This window comes from Psittacula echo, assembly GCF_963264785.1.
Source record: "Psittacula echo genome assembly, chromosome: 2".
Lineage (NCBI taxonomy): Eukaryota > Metazoa > Chordata > Aves > Psittaciformes > Psittacidae > Psittacula > Psittacula echo.
In genome coordinates, this window is record NC_137737.1 from 82,221,568 (window position 1) to 82,239,479 (window position 17,912).

The 17,912-nt window shown below is 42.6% G+C and overlaps 1 protein-coding gene across 1 annotated transcript in view; it reads left to right on the plus strand.

Moving 5' to 3' along the window:
* The window catches only part of MYO10 (myosin X), a gene marked incomplete at its 5' end in the record, with an annotated part of 159,055 nt that overhangs the window by 11,907 nt on the left and 129,236 nt on the right, over positions 1-17,912 (plus strand).

Consider the following 17,912-nt stretch of genomic DNA (forward strand, 5'->3'; position numbering starts at 1 on the left):
TTGTTTCCCTGTGCACCAATGAAGAGGAGGCAGATAGGGGGAAAACAGTACCTTGTACTCTTTGCTGGTACAAATCTATATATGAAATTTGCACCATCTTTTTATATTAAAACTGTCGTTCCATGCTAATGCTGATGTTATCTAATGTTCTTGTGTATTGCACGTTTTTTTCCACTTAAATTTAAGTAAATGATTTGGCACAGCTGGGGAAATGCCTACATAGGTGGAAACATATGGCAATGAGTTGCTTCATGATAATTTAAAACCAAAACAAAAACCAAGGCATTTGGTTTGTATATCTTCTCCCTCTTTCTGACTTTTGTAGTTGGGGTTGACTGAAACAGTAAAGCTATTTGCCGTTTGTTTATTTTCAATGACCTGGGAAGTTTGTTGACAGCTCAAAAAGCCATACTGAGCAAAAATAACAAAAATATCTGAAATAGCTAAAAGCTTAAATTCCCTGCTGGAATGGTGGTTTGTTGAGGAGAAAAAATAAATACGGAAGTGGTAACCATTAGTGGCTATAAATAAAGAGTTACTCATTTAGGCTCTCAGATGGGTAAAAGAGAGAGATTGTTCAAGTGTTTCATCTTTTCTGTGTGCTAAAAAGTAAGGTATGTCATGCCCTGCCATTTTTTAGGTAGCTCTAAAAATAGCTGCACTTGCGCTGCTTTCTGCTTAAAGAAAGGTCTTTAAGTATGCCTGCATAAATGGCAAAAGAGGTTTGGCCGCAGTCTGAAATATACATGGATTTATGAATAATTTCACTTCTAATAAGTTGTTCCCTGCAAGGCAGCATCTCTATTTGTTGGTATGTTTGCAGTTGTGATAAACCACTGAATTTTGTTCTAAACCAGTATCTTTAATCCTTTGAGCAATATGGAAACCATGTAGGCAGTAGCTAATGTGTTCCTAGTGGGTCAGTAGGTCTGGTCTTGTGGAAAATAAAGCTTGGTTTACAACCAGTGATGTGCTGAGAGTCTGCTGGGTACCCTGGAAGAGCCCTGGAGACCCCATGGTGTTTGGGAGGGGCTTTGGAGGGGATGCCAGTTTTTCTAGTTGTCAAGTGTTGGGATTAACCTTTTCCAGAGGGGCACCTTGTGCAATCTGGGTCTTTGTGTTTCTTTTAGTGTGTACAGTGCTGACTCCCATAAATTACATTTTTTTGGTGTAAAGTCTTTGTTTAAAGAAGTAGCTACCTTTCAAGCTTAGCTGTGTTTCAGCCTAATTAAGTGAGGAACTTGGGGGCTTGCATGAATAGCTGAATAAGTTAATCTCTCTTTGACTTCACTGGTGCAGAACTATGGCTTTCATCTTGAGACCTAGATTTCTTCTGCCTTGGTGTTGACTGGTCAAGCACTGACACTTGTTGTGCCCTCTTTCCTCTTTAATGCCAAGTGCTTCTGTGGACATGTTGTGCTTCCCAGGCTTCTTTGGAAAGTGATTGGAAAGATGGAATGCTCCTGGGTTTATCCAAAGTCTCACTCATTTTGGCTCCCTGCATGCATTCTGCAAAGCAGCTCTCCAGCAGCTGAGAGGGTTGTTACAAAGGTCTCTCCTGAGCCACAGGTAATGCAGGTGAGCAGACTGTTCCTGACCCGTGAGCTTTGCTTCTCTTATCAGCGGACATTGGGAGTTTCCAAACAAGCAGTTGCGATAGCGGCTTCTGGCTGGGCAGGAGGAGGAAGGCCTTGGGGGAGGAAAGGCGTGCGGGTGGGTAGGTTTAAAGGCACAGGAGAGTTCTAGGGTTTTGGTGCTTTATAACTAAGCTATGTGATCATGGCTAAAGATAATGAACCCAAAACAAGCAGTGGGAGAAAGTGTTGAGGCTTGGGTTTCTAAAATTTGATGCCTTGACTTGCATAATGTCAGGATGTGTAATATTTCCATGGAGATTTAGCTCTACTTAAAATAAGTAAAGACATCTTGATTCAGCAAGGTCAGTAAGCCCAGGATGAATACAGGACACAGTTCCACCTGAATTAGAAATACCTCATGATTTTGGCTTCTAGCTGGGTACAAGTTGCTTGGCTTCTTAACACATCACAATCCAAGCTTCCCATGAGAAAGTTAATGAGCATCTAGGGAAAGATGTCGCTGACCATGGCAGTGGGTGTTGAACTAGGTAATCTTTAAAGGTCCCTTCCGACCCGAGTCCGTGACTCTCTGAACAGTATCTATGTTGGGACTCAGGGAAACTCCCAAAACTCCACTTAAGAGAAACTGGTCAAAATGACTAAAATCCAGAAGGTAACAACTGCTAATCTTGGTACAAATTACGTTTAAGTAGTGGTGACCATGGTTCAAACATAGCTTCTAGAAATCTACTCTTACACTTAACTGAAGCGCCCTTCTGCATTGCTGCTGTAACTCCCTGGCGGGTAATTGAGGGGTGAAATGGCCTTGTGTAAGGCATGATGCCGTGTCACTGTTTCATGCAGGGGTGCTGGTGCAGCCTCTGCAGCCACCTCTATGCTGTCAGGGATGGGGCAGGAAGTCTGCCACAATCGGGTCTCTGTGCTCTCTGCACTGATGTGCCTTTGTTAACTAATGACTTGTCTAACTTGCCACTGCTTTTTAACCCGTCTCCGGATCATTGTTACGCTGATTTGTACATTGACTGTAGAGCTGCTTTTATTGCAGATGTGTTCCTGGAAAGCTAGAAATGATTTTCAAATTTCTAATTAATTTGGCTTTTAATTAAGCCATCAAACCATGGCATGTGTTGAGGGATGAGCATTTACCACTGGTGACTTCTGTAGTGGAGATGTTCAGAACTGACTATGAAGTTCTATAGGAGATTTTTCTTTTTGGGCTTTTAAGGAAGCTCTCCCTGAGAGACCATTGGCTTTGAAAGAGCGCAAATATTGCTACCATATTGGCCCGGAGAGGCTGAGTTTCAATGATGATTCCTTTAATTTAGCAGAAAGGAAGCAGAACAGCATCAGGAGTAATGGTGTCTTGTAGTTCCTGACTTTGCTTAAGAAATTGAGTTGCCTTAGGACTGGATAGGGGTAATTACATGCCAGCCTGTGCCTTTTAGGCACCAGGTGGTATCGTGAGAGCTACTGTTAGGAAGTAAAAAAGTCTCTAGGTTGTAGGCATTGTGTAGAAAATAGACTTAAAGAAGAATTGGCCATTGCTCTCTCCTTGAAAAGAGCAGGAAGAAGCTGCGTATGATGTTACACGTTATTGTGCAAAGTAGTAACTGAGTTTTACAGGGCAAGTAATGTTCAACGCTTGTGGTGCAGCACTGTCCGTGTTATTCACACAGCTATCTCAGGAAGGGCGGGTGTGGATGTGTGTGCTCTCGGCGTGATTCATGACCAGCCCCTGCCCACTCCTAAATATTCAAGCATCAACTTGCCGTGGAAAATGTCTGCCGGAAGCTTGTCTTGCAATGGAATGACCATCGAATGTAATCACATCTTTTATTTCTGTAAATGTGTCTCTTTTTTTGACAAAAAGTAACTAGATACCATTTTATTTGAGGGAGGGACTTGCACAGCATATTGGGGTAGATGACAAGCAAACTCCTTGCAAGTTGGCTGAAGTTGTGTATTACCTCTGGAAGCTGGATGTGTTTGAGATGAATCTTAACATGATCTGGAGGAACTAAAATGAAGCATGTGTCTCCATATATTTCTAGCTATGAGCCTAGATTTTGTAACTGTCCCCTACAAATGGAATCTTGCTTATGTGACTATGAGGTGGAGATTTAACTTCTAGGAGAAGAAGACATTGTGAAAGCACGTGTGTATCCGAAAATACACACAGAAGTTCTGATGGTCACATTTGTGCATAAACAAACATGCTCGTGGCTATCTGAAGATGAAAGGGAACTGAAAATGTGACCAAAACAATGTTGTAGGGGCACTCACTTCAGAAGATCTGTTGGGTGATAAATGTGCTGCCAGAGTTTAGCTGTGCTCGTCGTATGTATAAGCAGCTAGAATTATGATGAAATTATAGTCGCTTCTTCAAAACAAAGACAAGTTGATACTTGAAACAACAGGGAAATTGTAGGAAGGCTGGCCCATGTGCAAGAGGGAAGATGATGTCATGTGAACGCTGTCATGGGATTTGGATGATTTAAACTGCATCACTGCATCTGCCAAAAACTTGCAGCCCTCAACAAGTAACTGTCAGCTTTTGCCTTGGTTCTCTAGTTGCAAAATACTACAGGACTTCCCATTTCCAACGTCTGTTTCCCTTTTACATGATAAAGAGGTGTATTACATAAGACTTTTACGCTCCCTGGGTCCTTGTCCTGATGCAAATAAACCCAGTTCTACCACCAGTGCTAAGCAAAGGGCCACGTTCTGGGTGACTTCCTTGGTGAAGGAGCAGGCACGTAGTTCTTATGGTTTGCAATAATTTCCACTGGACACATGAAAGTGATGTGGAGCTCCAAGGGTTCAAAATTAATTTCCTTACAGGTGAAGAAATCTCTGTTCCTCTCTGCAGAATGAAGTATTTTCGTTGCTGCAGAGGGGGTTAAAGGTATTATGTGCAGTGAGCAGAAAGTTATTGTTCCATTCTGAGATAAGTTATGACTTCAAAAAGAAAATTGGTTCCATTTAAGGCCAAGTCTTTTCTTGAGCAGCCAAGTTAAAACCTGGAGGAAGGTAATACTGAGCTGGCGGAGGAGGAACCCATTGCTACTACAAGATTTATTTGCAGTAAAGTGTAAGTGGCTTTTCATGATTCCTACTGTTCCAGACTTAAGGAGTGCTGTAGGGGCACCAGCTTCAGCAGAACTGTTGAGTAGGTTTGGGTTTTCTGGTTAAAATGAGCAAGATGCTTGTCAGATTTTTCTGCTGCTCTGAGATTCGTAACACACTGGTGGTTTAATTTTTTTTTGAAGAGTAAAATTACAGGTGGCCAAAGCCATCTGAATAACTAGTGACATGCCTAAAAACACTCACTTCTTTTGTAATGACACTTCTGAGAGTAATTCAGTGTGGGTAGGTACCCCTCCAAGGTGGCCAAGTTGGAGCCTTTTCACGCAAAGGAGGTCTGAGCTGAGGAAGCATTCATCAGCTCTTGGGTATGCGTCATGTTCTCATCATCAAACGTGCCCTTTCTGACTAAAGAGGCTTTCCTGAATCCTCTTCTGTTCTACAGTAATTTGCCAATAGTGCTTCTCTTTGCTCAATTTCGTGCTTCAGCATTTGTGGGAAAGTTGTTTCTTCAGCAGTGTTTGGGTCATTTCGTTTTACCTCAGAGTTATTAAAAAAAATAAACCAAACAAACCAACCACCTCCCAAACCCAACAAATAGCTGTTTTGTTGATTCACAGTGTGGTAATATGAGGAGTGACTTTTTTACTAGTATAAAGAGTAGTAAAATATATTGTCTGTGTTTAGGCAGAGGAAGACATTTATATTTGGTTTTGCGTTTATATGTGTGTTTGACTTGCATTCTTCAGTGCCATAAAAATCTGATTATGAGTAAGTAAGATGAAATATATTTTAACAGCACTATATTAAGCAGTCATGGAAAATTCCCAGTCTGAGCTTGTGCAGGCATTTGAATATTATGAAGTCCATGTACTTTGGGTTTGTTGTGTTGCCTTTTTTTCTTCTTCTTTTTTCTTTTTTTTCTTTTTTTTCCTTCCCCGTTTTTAGGGTTATTTTTATTTATTATTTAAGAAAAAAACATCTCTCTGGGCAGGAAGAATCAGTAATACTGCATTTTCAGTGCTACACTTACATTTTAATTTAGGCACCCTGGTAATTTAACTTGAACTTACTGTGCAGCCACCTTCTTTATAATTAATTTAAAGCAACATCCTTGAGACAAAATGGCTATAAAGTCCTCCCAGGTTTCACAGACTGGGGAACTGTACCACGCTGTGGGAAGTACATGTTTATGGAATTGACTGGGCTGATGTTGTCAAAAGAGTTGGTTGACTTAATTCATTGCTGAGTAAAATAAATTGCCATGTAAAGGATTGTGTACCTGAGTAGACATACTTTCAGAGGTAGTTAAGAGCCAAGTCATGGTTCTCTGGGCTTTGGGGTCAGTAAGGGTTGCTCGTGAAAGCTTGCTGCCTACTGTGTTGACTAGCAGCTTCCAGCATACCTTCTGGGGTGGCAGTGTGAGGGGGGGAAATGCTGAGCAGGAATATTTAACCCTACTGGAGCATTTTCCTTATTGTAGAAAAGCATGCTTTTGTGAAACTTAAAATTGCTGCACAGCCTCTGTATGTTGTCTGTCTGTTGCCTGATAGAGGTGTATGTCAATCTGTGGGTAGCCTAAGGTATTGGTTAGTGTGTTTTGAAACGTGATGACTTTCTGAAGACAAGATGGCTGGAGTGAAAAGAGATGCTTGCTCCTCTTGCTAACAGCAGTTGGAAAGAGGTGCGTTAGTGCTAGCAGCATAATCCCTAGGTCTCTGCTGTTGTTTCATTACTTTCATCAGCTGTAAAATCTGCTGGATCTCACTTTTAAATATCTCTTGTCTCAAGCAGCTGTGTCCTTGCCAAGTCTTTCTCTAGTCACACATCAGTTCTTCTAATCCAGGGAAGTAGAGCTGTCCACAGCTGGCACTTGCAGGCGCTTCCAGACTGGGAAGATGCGGCTGCTGGTCACATCTGGCAGGTCTTTGTGTGAAGAAAACAGGATCTCCTCCCTGGATTTAGACCAGAAATGTTGATTTTTAGAGTCTCAGCCCGAGTAAGTCATGTTGATAGTAAAGAGTGCGGTCTGACTTCAGACCTGGTCCTGGAGAAGTGATGCTCCACTTCTGGCTTGAGCTAATGCCCTCACCTCATGGGAAGAGCTTGGTTGCAAGGGATTCCCACCTTGATATGTGAATGATGCACCTCTGGGAGATTACAATGTATAGTCAAAATAGCTTGGCTGAGAATGTCCTTTTCCTGCTGAGATGCATGCAGCTGTTCAACCCTGGTTTTATTATGCTTTTGCAGACTGGACATAGTAAAGTAGAAGAGAGTCTCACCCCAGATGCATTTCCTTGTACTCCTTGTTTATCTCTGGGATAAATGCCCCCTTTGTCAGGTGTTAATGCTTTAAATCACTGCTGTTTGGTTAAGCTCTTCTAATTGCTTTGTGGTTTAGTTTTGGATTAAGTCTTCTATCAACCTGCATCACAGTAAAACAAAATAAAAAGCCCATACAGAAGCAACCTCTGTGTTTTTCTGCTTTTTCTGTTCCTGCCACAAGTACTCGGTTGAGGTAGTCATTTTTCCTTCTAACAATTACCAGTTCTTGTAAACATGTGTTAAAAAAAAAATCAGTGCCAGAACAATGCAAGAAATGTTCATCCCTGCCATGAAAACAAGGATGCGGAATGGGAATGCGTCTAAGGTGTGCCTGCAAGTGGGGAAACATGCCGCACCTCTTTGTTGAAAAGTGGATCGCAGATTTTAAGCTTCTTTGGAAAGATGCTACGAGCAATGAGGAAAGGTGTGTTGTCATGCATCCAAGAAACCTGTGAGCTGCTTTGAATTACCTGCCTTAGGATATTTGTCTATAGATTCGAGATGGGAAACAGGATGAAATTACAGGGCTCAGTGCAGCGTATACCATGAAAGTATCCATGACAGGAGGAGAGAAAGTTTGGTGGTATGCTCCATTTCTGGGTTTTCTGCTAAAGGTGTTCCCTTCTGGCAGTTCAGTGGTGAACAAACTTAAAAAGAGTCAACTTTTTATTGTATGTAATATATATGAAAAAAAAAAAAACAAAAAAAGGAAAAATGACTTGCCAGAATGACTCAGGTGACTCGCCCTGTAGATGGTTCATTTTGTAGTTGCACAAGTGCAGGAAAATCAAAGCAGATACACCAATAAGAGTAGCGTTACTGGAAGGAAATGTACCTGGTCAGGGGGAAGCGGACTGAGCAAAAGCAGGAGATTGCTTTACGGAGGGTTGTGACCTTGAGGGGCTGAATATAATGAATGCAGTGTTTCAGGCTGCCTTTTTACCTTGCAACTGCTGCATACCATTGGTATTCATCAGCAGCAATGGGGCTCTGCAGTGGGAAGCCTTGCAAAGCATCACCTTGGCTCTGAGAGGTGTAAAGCTGATAAAGTGCAAAACTGCTCAGTGTGCATGCAAGAAATGCCTTTTACTTTATGGCTTTCTATCTTTACCTGAAATAAAGCTTTGTTGCTAAATGTGCCTTCACTATAGATCCCAAACTCTTTTCTACAATGTTACACCTCCTGTATGTATTACAGTGTTGTAAAATGCCACTTGTGCAGGCTGCTTTGGTGTCATAAAGCCTCTGGGAAAGTGATTAGCCCTGATCCACAGTCCTGCTGGTACCGTTGAGCAGCTGAGAGACTGGACTGGCATTAGATTTCTCTTCCACTACTGCCACCTAATTTTCCTTTTCCCCTGTGCTGGGGAAGTGAATTAGGTGTTTTCAAATGCCTGTTGCAATTGATTTTTGTCTAAAAGCATTTGATCACAGGTTTGAGAAGTAACTTGTGAGCAGCTATATTTACTGACACTTTGGTGTTTGTTTCAGGGTTGGTAGGTTAGATCCTAATTGTGAGATGTTTGCAAACTGAATGAGTTTTGAATTGAAAAATAAATTATTTAAGGTTATAGGTTTTTATCCTTCACAGCTTGATACATTCTCTTAATATTTCAAGGGGGTGGGGAGGTCCTTTCACGTTGAAATACAGCAGTGATAAAATCTTCTGCATTTTACATCTCAGTTCATGGCAGAATGTTAAATTTTGCTGGGAGTCTTTCTTGAATTTATGACCTGGAGAGAAGGAGGTAATCACTGGAGGAGGTGGAGATGGGAAGAGCTGACAGACAGACCTCCTGCCTGCTCCAGACCCAAGAGAAGTGTCCACCAAAGTCTCAGAGGATGCTTCATCTCTGGCATCCCAGGCTATTGGTGGGATGGGAGTGAGGTAGGGCAAACAAAAAGAGGACTTAAAGTAGATGAAAGGACACTTCTTTGGGGTTGTAGACAGGTGCAGTAATTTAGAAAGATCCTATTGGTATCATATTTTTCAACTGCTATGAATGCAATTAATTCTAGCATAAATGTAAAGTGGAATAAGCTCTCTTCTCCTCCCTCTTCCCCGTCCGCTTTGTAGACCTGTGGGCTTGTTTGCAGGTCTTCTAGGGAGTCTTAACTGCGGGTTGCTTTTTGACTCTGTCCCTCCACCCACTTTCTCAAAATAGAGAATATCTACTTAAACAGTGTATACCCTGACTATTCTTTTCTTTAGGTCCTTACTTCTGTGTTGAAGGTCCCACCATAACTCTCTAGCAAATGTATTTGCTCTTTTCTGTGTAGAAGTATAATACCGGTTACTTAAGGGGTTGTGAGTGCTTTCATATGCTGCTAGGATGTGATTAAAATAGTGTTGCCATCTCATTTTTAAGACATGCATTTCATTGGTGTATGCATGGCAGGGAGCCGTAGGAAGTCAGAGAGGAAAAAGGCATTGGATGTCACTTGCCATGAAAAGTGCAAACGTCCTTCTGAGTTACAAAATCTTTGGGGGTGTTTTCTGGACTGCATGTTCTCCCTGCTCGGACTGCTGCCGGGATGCCCGCCCGCAGGGAGGCTGGCTGTTTGTGTCCTATGAAAGGAGCCAGGCTGAGCTCAGCAATGTGCCTCTCCATCCCCTGCACAACCTGTATGTATAAGCTGTGCCTGCCAGCCTTTCTGCCTTGGCTGCATGGGAATAAGCCGGTGCTCTGCCCTTTAATGATAAAGCGTGCCATTACGTTTTGCTTAATTGGTTGTGTTTTCATCAGGGGATCTCCAGACAGGCAATTTGGAGCTGCTTGGTGATTATTGTGGTTTGCAGTGTACAAATTAGTGTGGGAAGTTGCAAACACTAGCCTTGCAACTTAGGACTTCAGTGGCAAGATCAGCTTTTTCTGTGCTCACCTGAAGCATGAATGGTAAGGAGGAAGTACGCAGGTGGGTGACATGCTGCTTGCTGTTTGTAGGGGCATCCATGCACTCCAAAGGATCATTTAATCTTCCTAACCTGCTTTGGTCCAAGCCAGGCACCACAGGTGGGCTTTGAACATAGAGGAGCGCCCTTACCCAAAGTGAGTTGCTTACGTTCTGGTTTTTTTAGGATTGATTAATTTTTATTTAATTATATTTTAAGGGATGGTTGAGTCCTGGGTATGTAGTACTGGTTCCTTACTACCTCAAGTTGTTTCGTAACCCATGTTTGACTTGTTCTGTGTGATTCTGGTCTCTTCGTCCAAGTAGCAAGTGATAGGACAAGAGGAAACGGCCTCAAGCTGTGCTGGAGAGGTTTAAACTGGGTATGAGGAAAAATTTCTTCACTGAGAGGTAGGGGGATCAGGTATTGGAACAGGATGCCCAGGGAAGTGGTGGAATCACTGTCCCTGGAAATATTTAGAAACCATGTAGATGAGGCCCTTAGTGACATAGATTTTGAGACCCTTTGAGACCTGTGGCTGATGACTGATTCAGTACCTGGAAATTTTTAAGGGCTAAGTTTCTTATGAAGAGCCAAGTTGTGTGGATAAGGCCCAATAAAGAGGGTAGTGCAGATGATGTTTCTACCATTGCTTTGCCTCACTGGTTGTTGAGACACTGGTCCCAAGAGGGTAGCTGTAGGAGGGAATGAAAAGAGGGTGCTAGCATAACTTCACACATGTGGATTTAGAAATCCTTCTCTACCTTGATGCAGGTTTATGAGCTTGTCATGTAGCATAAGCTACCAGGCTTGGCAACTTTTTGCTTTTGGATTGGGAACTCCCAGCATAGCCAAGCATGGTGGATGAGCTACAGGCATTTTGGCAGGATGTCCTCATGTCCCCGGAGTCAGTAATAGAGCTGCATGGCAGCATAGCTACTTACTAGACGATACGGAAAACATTATGTTAGCAGAAGCTAGTGGTGATTTAAATGGGCTTGTTTGGGCAGTCGTGCTGGGATAACTGCTCTTGCTATATTGCTGTAGGCTTTGGTGAATGGTTTTTAGAGGAGAGTCTCTGTTCCCCTGCTGCTTTTATGTACACTGTCCTTCCTGTGTTCTGTCTTCCTTCAAATACCTGTTGAGGATAAAACCCCTCAACTGCCATAGATGTGGAATTAGTGTGTGCATGTATACAGATTGGTTAAATTCAGTTGGCTTAAAGGAAACAAAGTTTTGGGGTTTTTGTGGGTTTATGTTTGGTTGTTTCTTTTTTTTTTTTTTTTTTTTTTTGTTTGGTTGGTTTTTTTGTTGGGCTTTTTCTTTAGATATATTTATGGGGGCTTTGTTTATTCTTTTGCATTTGTAGTCAGGACTAATAAAAACCACATGGTTTTGGAAAAATGAGTGCTTGGCAAAACTGCTGTCATCAAAGACAGAACCACAACTCTTATTGAAATCTGTGAAGGCAGAGTTAGGGCTTGTTTGGGTCTTAGAGTAAGTCTTAAGGTTGTTTTGGTTTGGTTTCTTTTTCTTTTTTTTTTTTTCCTGGATATTGTATATTCATCTTTAGGAATTCAAGTAAGAGGAGAGAATTACATGCTACTTTTAATATGACCATGGATGTAGCAGATGGTCTGCCATTTTCCTGGCCACTGCTACCCCTCACCTCAGCATAGACTGTGATGGAAAAGTATACAGTATCTTTTTCCCCTGCATTCCTTACATGTCTCTGCTGTCATCAATAAGTCAACTTTCTTCCTTCTCCTCACCCCCCTGTTGACTTTTTGAATTACTTACCTTCCTTACTGAGTTTCAACAGATTAAAAGTCCCCCCACAAAGTAAGGTGTGGAGGCGAAGAGCAGTGGAGGTGATGCTGCATGCTGGGCAAGTCTGTCATACCCATTGGTGATGATGATGATGTATATTATGACCTGAAACTTGATCTGGTAGATGGAGCTGTATGTGTTTCCTGCTCCTTTGATTTCTCACTTTTGCAGTTCTATTCATGGTTGGTTGCCAAGTAGTACTTGGAGCACTGATTTTTTTTAATTTCAGAAGTAATCACAAATACCACTGATTGACAGGACAGATACTGTTATCTTTTTACCTGAATTTGCAGGCCCTGGAAAGAGCTGTTGTCCACTTGACTGTCTAACTTGACTGCAACTGATAATGGCAACAGGATTTCCAGTTTCCTGTATTGTCATGTTTCTGTAGCTATGATGCCATGGTATAGGTTGGGCAGTCTTGAAAGTGAAAAAAAAGCTTGTCAAAACAGAAAGGTAACGCATCTCTCATGAAATCCTGTACCAATAGCGGTAACTCCCCCCAAAAGACTTGATGGCATCTCATTGCTGGATTTGCTTTTGATGGTATGATAAAGCTGTTGTTTCCTAGCCATATGGAAACCTCATTGTCCTCAGGAGCTGGTAACCACATCTTCAGAGCAGACAAGTGCAATTGCTTTTTGGCTTTTGAGCAAAGTCTGTTAGTGATGCTCATCTTTGCACTCTGCAGCAAGATGGGGAGGACTGTGCTTGGCCACCTGCATATATAGAGAGTAATCTCTGTGCTGTTTGGGCATAACTGGAAGATAAAATGTATGAGGTTGGTGTTTGTGTTGTTTTTTGGTTGTTATTTTGAAAAAAACACGTATTATATGAAGTGGTGCCCTTGTAAGAAGGGCTGATACTTTCGGAGGCCTAGGAAAGGTACAAATTTATTCTTGTTCCCTCTCAAGACAGTCATAGTACAGGTTTTAATGCAGTTTCTTGTTTGCCCTAGTCAGTGCTGTGCTATCTCCAATTACTGAAACAGAAGGAGGTGGAGGCTGTTCAAGGTTAATCAGCAGCTGTTGCACAGACCTTACTCAGGAACAGGAGAGCTGGTGCTTTGATCTGATGCGGGGGATGGACAGGCAACAGAAACGTCTCAATTTCAAGCAGATTGTGTTCTGCAGGAAAATAAACCTCCCCCCCCACCCCCAACTGACCTTATTTCCCATGGAAACATCTTCATGGCTTTCTTCTGCTTTAAAACAGTAAAGCAAAGTTGTATTACTCAGACATAAATTTGTAGAGAGAAAAGCGTTAGTGGTGTACTGCTGTGTTCTCAGAGGAAATGCTGATTAGTACTGTGTTCTGAAAATGATTTTTACCCAATTCAGCTGCATTAAGTATGTGCCTAGATTTAAATGCATAGTCAGTTCATGGAGTTTAAGGTACTGAAATTTAAATTACATGCTCAAATACCGTTCAAAGCTGTGCTTTCTCTCACTATCTACAGAAACTTAAGGTTCAACTAGACCTTCTCTGTAACTCTGTCCATCCCATTCCTGCTCTGGATGAAAACTGCTGGTTTTTTGAGTATTCACAGGGAGAAGGCAGCCTGGCTGGAGAGGAATGGAGCCCATCAGTAATCCTATCTTGGAGTGATTTCTGGAACATTCATGTATTTCCCTGTTGTATGTTGTGTGGCAGTAGTGTATACAGACCTTTGTGATGGTTTTTGTATTCAGACACCACTGACATCTGGCTCTCGTGGAAGCCTTGTGTCGATGAGCACAGGGAAGTTGTACTGGGGAAGCAAAGGAGAGGATCTAGATCGGTACTCTGAGTGACAGAATAGTATGTCAGGCAAATGGCCTTTGCTTATTTGTTTCCCTGGACTTGGGTATGGTCCTTCTTAGATAAGAACAGGTCAGATCTGCTTAAGAGGCTGAACGCTTCATTTTGAGGTTGAAGTTGGGGAGGTATATCCAGCTTCCAATGAACTTCATACTTTTGCCACATAGTAGTCTGGCTAGGCATGCAGATGGCATGTTAATATTAAGGGTACTGAAGTGTTTTCAGTAGAACATAGCTAACAATGAAGGACAAGGTTTTTAGAGGCAAAACTGTTCATTAATACGAAATTAGCAAGTAAGTTGTATTCTTTTCTGGATAGCTTCTTCCCTGCTGTGTCCCTCTTTGTTTGAAATCAGTGTGTGAATTGGTGAAGGGGAGGAACAAGGATAAATGTGGTTTTGGTTATCTTTTGCATTAGAAAGCTATGTCCAGCTTGACCTAGTTAATAACATCTCTTCCTGTCTCTCAAACTTTGCATTTGGAGCCAAGCTACTGAGATGTATAAACAAAAGGTTCTCAAAATACAAATTGGCTATTGCTTTTTTTGCTTTGCCAAGCCCTAATAGCAAAATGCTTTTAGAATGCAGATGCAGCATAACCTATGTTCATTGCTGTTAATTTAAAGCCGTTTTAACTGCTTTGAATTGACTGCATTGATGAGTTGGCTAGATTTTGTATTATAATGTGAATTAATAGTGTTTTCACTTGGATGTGAACACAGTTATTACACAATATCTGCTCTTTTATATAGAGATATACTATATATGGGAAAATGTGGTTAATGTGCAGACAGTTCTTTTATTCAGCATACAACCTGTATGCCTACAAAATCTATCATATTAATTACTGTTTTGCGATGAATGCTCCACCAGTTTAATTTAGCTCAACTAAGTTCTTAGTTAATTTTGTGATTTTCAGTCTATGTGTCCAATATAAAGTATAAAAGGGTTTTTATCATTTCCGGGAACAGAATACAGGGGAAGGCAAGAGGCAGTGTTTGTGTTTTCAGCAGCAAAATCCAAGAGGTAGAAGGACTAGGAGCTTCTCCAGGTGGTCTTACAGGTGTGAGATTTGCAAACCTATTTCCTTTGCCTTTTGCAGTTGGTAGACGTTTATTTGCAGTGGAAATGATGGCATACGGCCCTTCTGCAAATGCTAGTCCAAGTATTTTTACAACCTTGTTTCACAGAAATAAACCCACTGTGTTTCAGTAAGTTCTCCGTGGCTTTGTTTTGCCCCTTTACCGCAGAAGAACGAGGTGTCAGGGAGCTCTGGAGTAACCCAAGTTACTAGGCTTCTCTCCCCAAAACAGGTTCAGATCAGTATCATATGCTGTCATGTGTGTTGAGTGGAGTCTTTCCTCAAGTGGGTCCCACCCAACAAGTCTTGCCCATAAATTAACCGCTCTGCAAGATTTTGTTCTCAAAACTGTCACTTGTGCATAGTTAATGCATGGCGGAGGGACAGCTGCCCAGTTGGTGGCTGTAACTTGCATAGCTTGCGAGGTATCTTTTGCCAAGACGTTTTTGTTCTTTCCCTCCCCCAGAGGGGAAGGCCTTGCAGCCCGTGGACAGATAGGGTATTGTTGAGCTACCTTGCCAGGGAACACGTCGTATTTGCATTTCAGATGCCTCGGGCTTTGTGAACTGCATTGTTCCAGCCTCCCGTGAATAGCAGCTATTGACCCCTAACAATGTCCATTTGTTTAAATCAGGCCCTTTCCTCCTTTAAAAAAAGCTTATTTTAGGACTAGCCCAACCAAGTGAACTCTTCTGTGCAGGCCCCCTTTCCCCCCTTTCATAGTCAGAAATATGCAAAATTAATTATTTAATACAAGATGGAAAGCATTCTCCTCCTTGTGAGAGGCTATTTTGAATGCTGAGGTTTTGGCAAATATTGTTGCTGCTTGATGTTTATAATCTTTTCATTGCCCTTGAAAGCATAAACTTCATGTTACTTGAGCTTGGAGATTTTGGCAAATAATAAACTAGTGGAACAACAGGAGTTAGATTGTCCTGAAGCACGTGAAGAGCTTGACTGCATTTTGTCAAATTGGCTTTTTGTCTGGTTTTACATGTTTTTATATGGATTAATTTCATCTAGGAGGAGGAGGAGGGGGAGGCTGATGAGTACAGACACTTAATGCCCACCCAGAAAGCATTTTTCTGGGTGGTGGGAAATGTTGGGCTGAATTCCCTTTGCTACTTGGGGTGACTGCAGTATATAGCTCCCTTCAGCCATCACCTCTGCGGAGCTTGGCGGCGTCAATAGTCACCATCATTAAATCTGTTACAATTTCTGAACGAAGCTATGATCATTTACTGGAGGGGGGTATAAGCCTTTCTCCTGTGGGGTTGTTAGATCGAGTCAGGAAAGCCCAGTGAAGTAAAAATTTTCTGTGTGCTGAACAACCTTGTCATCCTTCCATTTTATGGCAGAATGATCCCATCGATAACAACAAAACATTCAAACATGAAGCAGGGATTGTCAGATTGAATGGAGTTGTTTCATGGGCTGACAATTAATTCTTATGGTGTGCTATGATAACTCAGGAATATTGCCTCTCATGAGGTTTCTATAGGTATTTCTGATGGATGCATTAGAAAAGTATGCCAGGAGGGACATGGACATACTCGATAGGGTCTGAGGAAGGACCACAAAGGTGGTGAAGGGGCTGGAGCATCTCTCCTATGAGGAAAGGTGGAGAAAGCTGGAACTAATCAGCCTTGAGAAGCCTCTGAGGGGAGGCTTACCCATATATATTCATTAGTGTATATAAGTATGTGGTCGAAAGGTGCAAAGGGGACACAGCCAAACCCTTCAGTGGTGCCCACTGACAGTACCAGGGCAGTGGACACAAACTGAAATGCAGGAGGTTCCCTCTAAAACATGAAGAATCACTGTTACACTGTGAGGATGACCGAGTACTGTCACAGGTTGCCCAGGAAAGCTGTGGAGTCTCCATCCTTGGGGATACTCAACAGCCATCTGGTCAGAGTTCCAGACAGCCAGCTCTAGGTGGCCCTGCTTGAGCAGCGGTTTGGACAAGTTGATCTCCACAGATACTTTCCAACCTTCTGTGATGCACAGGTGAAGAGAGGTGGCTGAGGACATACAGCAGTTTGAGGCAGAAGACTCAGTTCACCTCACTTTGAGCAGGATCTCTCTCATTATGCAGTGCTGTGCGCTTGCGCCTTATAGGCTTTACAACCACGCTGTGGTGGACTAAGCAGAGCAGGTGGCATCTGTGTCAAGAGCACATTGCACCACCCCACAGGGGCTTCTGGACAGCTGCAAGCCTCAAGTTTTCACTCCTGAGTGTTCTTGGGGACAGTGGGCTGATGTCAGCAACTGCACTAATGTGAAAGACCCTTTGTCTCCCACCCCAGCAGCTGCAGATATTCCTTAATAATGAGGATGTTACCTTCCAAGCTGTCATCACGCCTACACCTGTACCTAAGGGACACAGGGCACTCTATTTACTGGCTCCAGTTGGGAGGTTCCAGAGGAAGTCCAAGAGCAGTGCCCTTGCATCAGCCTTCCTCCCTCTGGAAGGAGCAGGGTGAGAGGTGCCCTCGGACCAGTCAGCATGAGGGTTTTCCTGCAGCTTGAGAGGATTAAAAACATATCACCGTGGGTCTTCTGTCAGCTGGAGTCTGATGCAGACCCAGGGGAGCAGGTGGAAGTCTTCCCACTGCTGTCACTGGGTTTTGAACTAAATACTCAAATCCTCTCTATTGCTTTTACCACTCTGGGGAGTCCTGTCCCTGCTGCTTCCCAGCGTCCTGCTCCTCCCTCCTCCCTCAGGTGCTAGCACACTTTTTTCTGTTCCCTTCTGCTCTCACCTTGTGCTTTTGAGTTGACATATCCTGCATTTGAACTGCCTCGGACTTGCTGTAAACTTGGAAACCATTTGGCTGGAGGTTCTGGAGGTAGAAGAGGAAACAGCTCCGCAGGCATTTGCAGCATTTAAAATACAAATCTGTTTGCCAAAAGGTGGAGATGAAAAAAAAGAGGGATGCCCTTACCTGTCCTCTGTGTGCAGCTGAGCTCTCACCGTTTGCAGAAACCAAGCAGCAGGAGTCTTTACATTGTGAGTGTTATTTTGTGTCTCAGTGCTGCTGTTCTCCCACCAGAGAAAGCAAGGACAACCTTTGGATGGTAGCATGCAAAACTAATTATTTGAATTGGCTTTTTTTTTGGTGATCGTACAACCAAGTCACAACTTCATGGTTATGAGGGTACATCCCAGCCCATTTCTACTTGCTCTGTAGGAGAGAATTTTGCTCTTCTGGTGGAAATAAAAGTCTCCGTTCTCTAAATACCACTAAACTGTCGTCTTTCTGATATGCACCGTGCTGTCTGTTTGCAGAGAATGG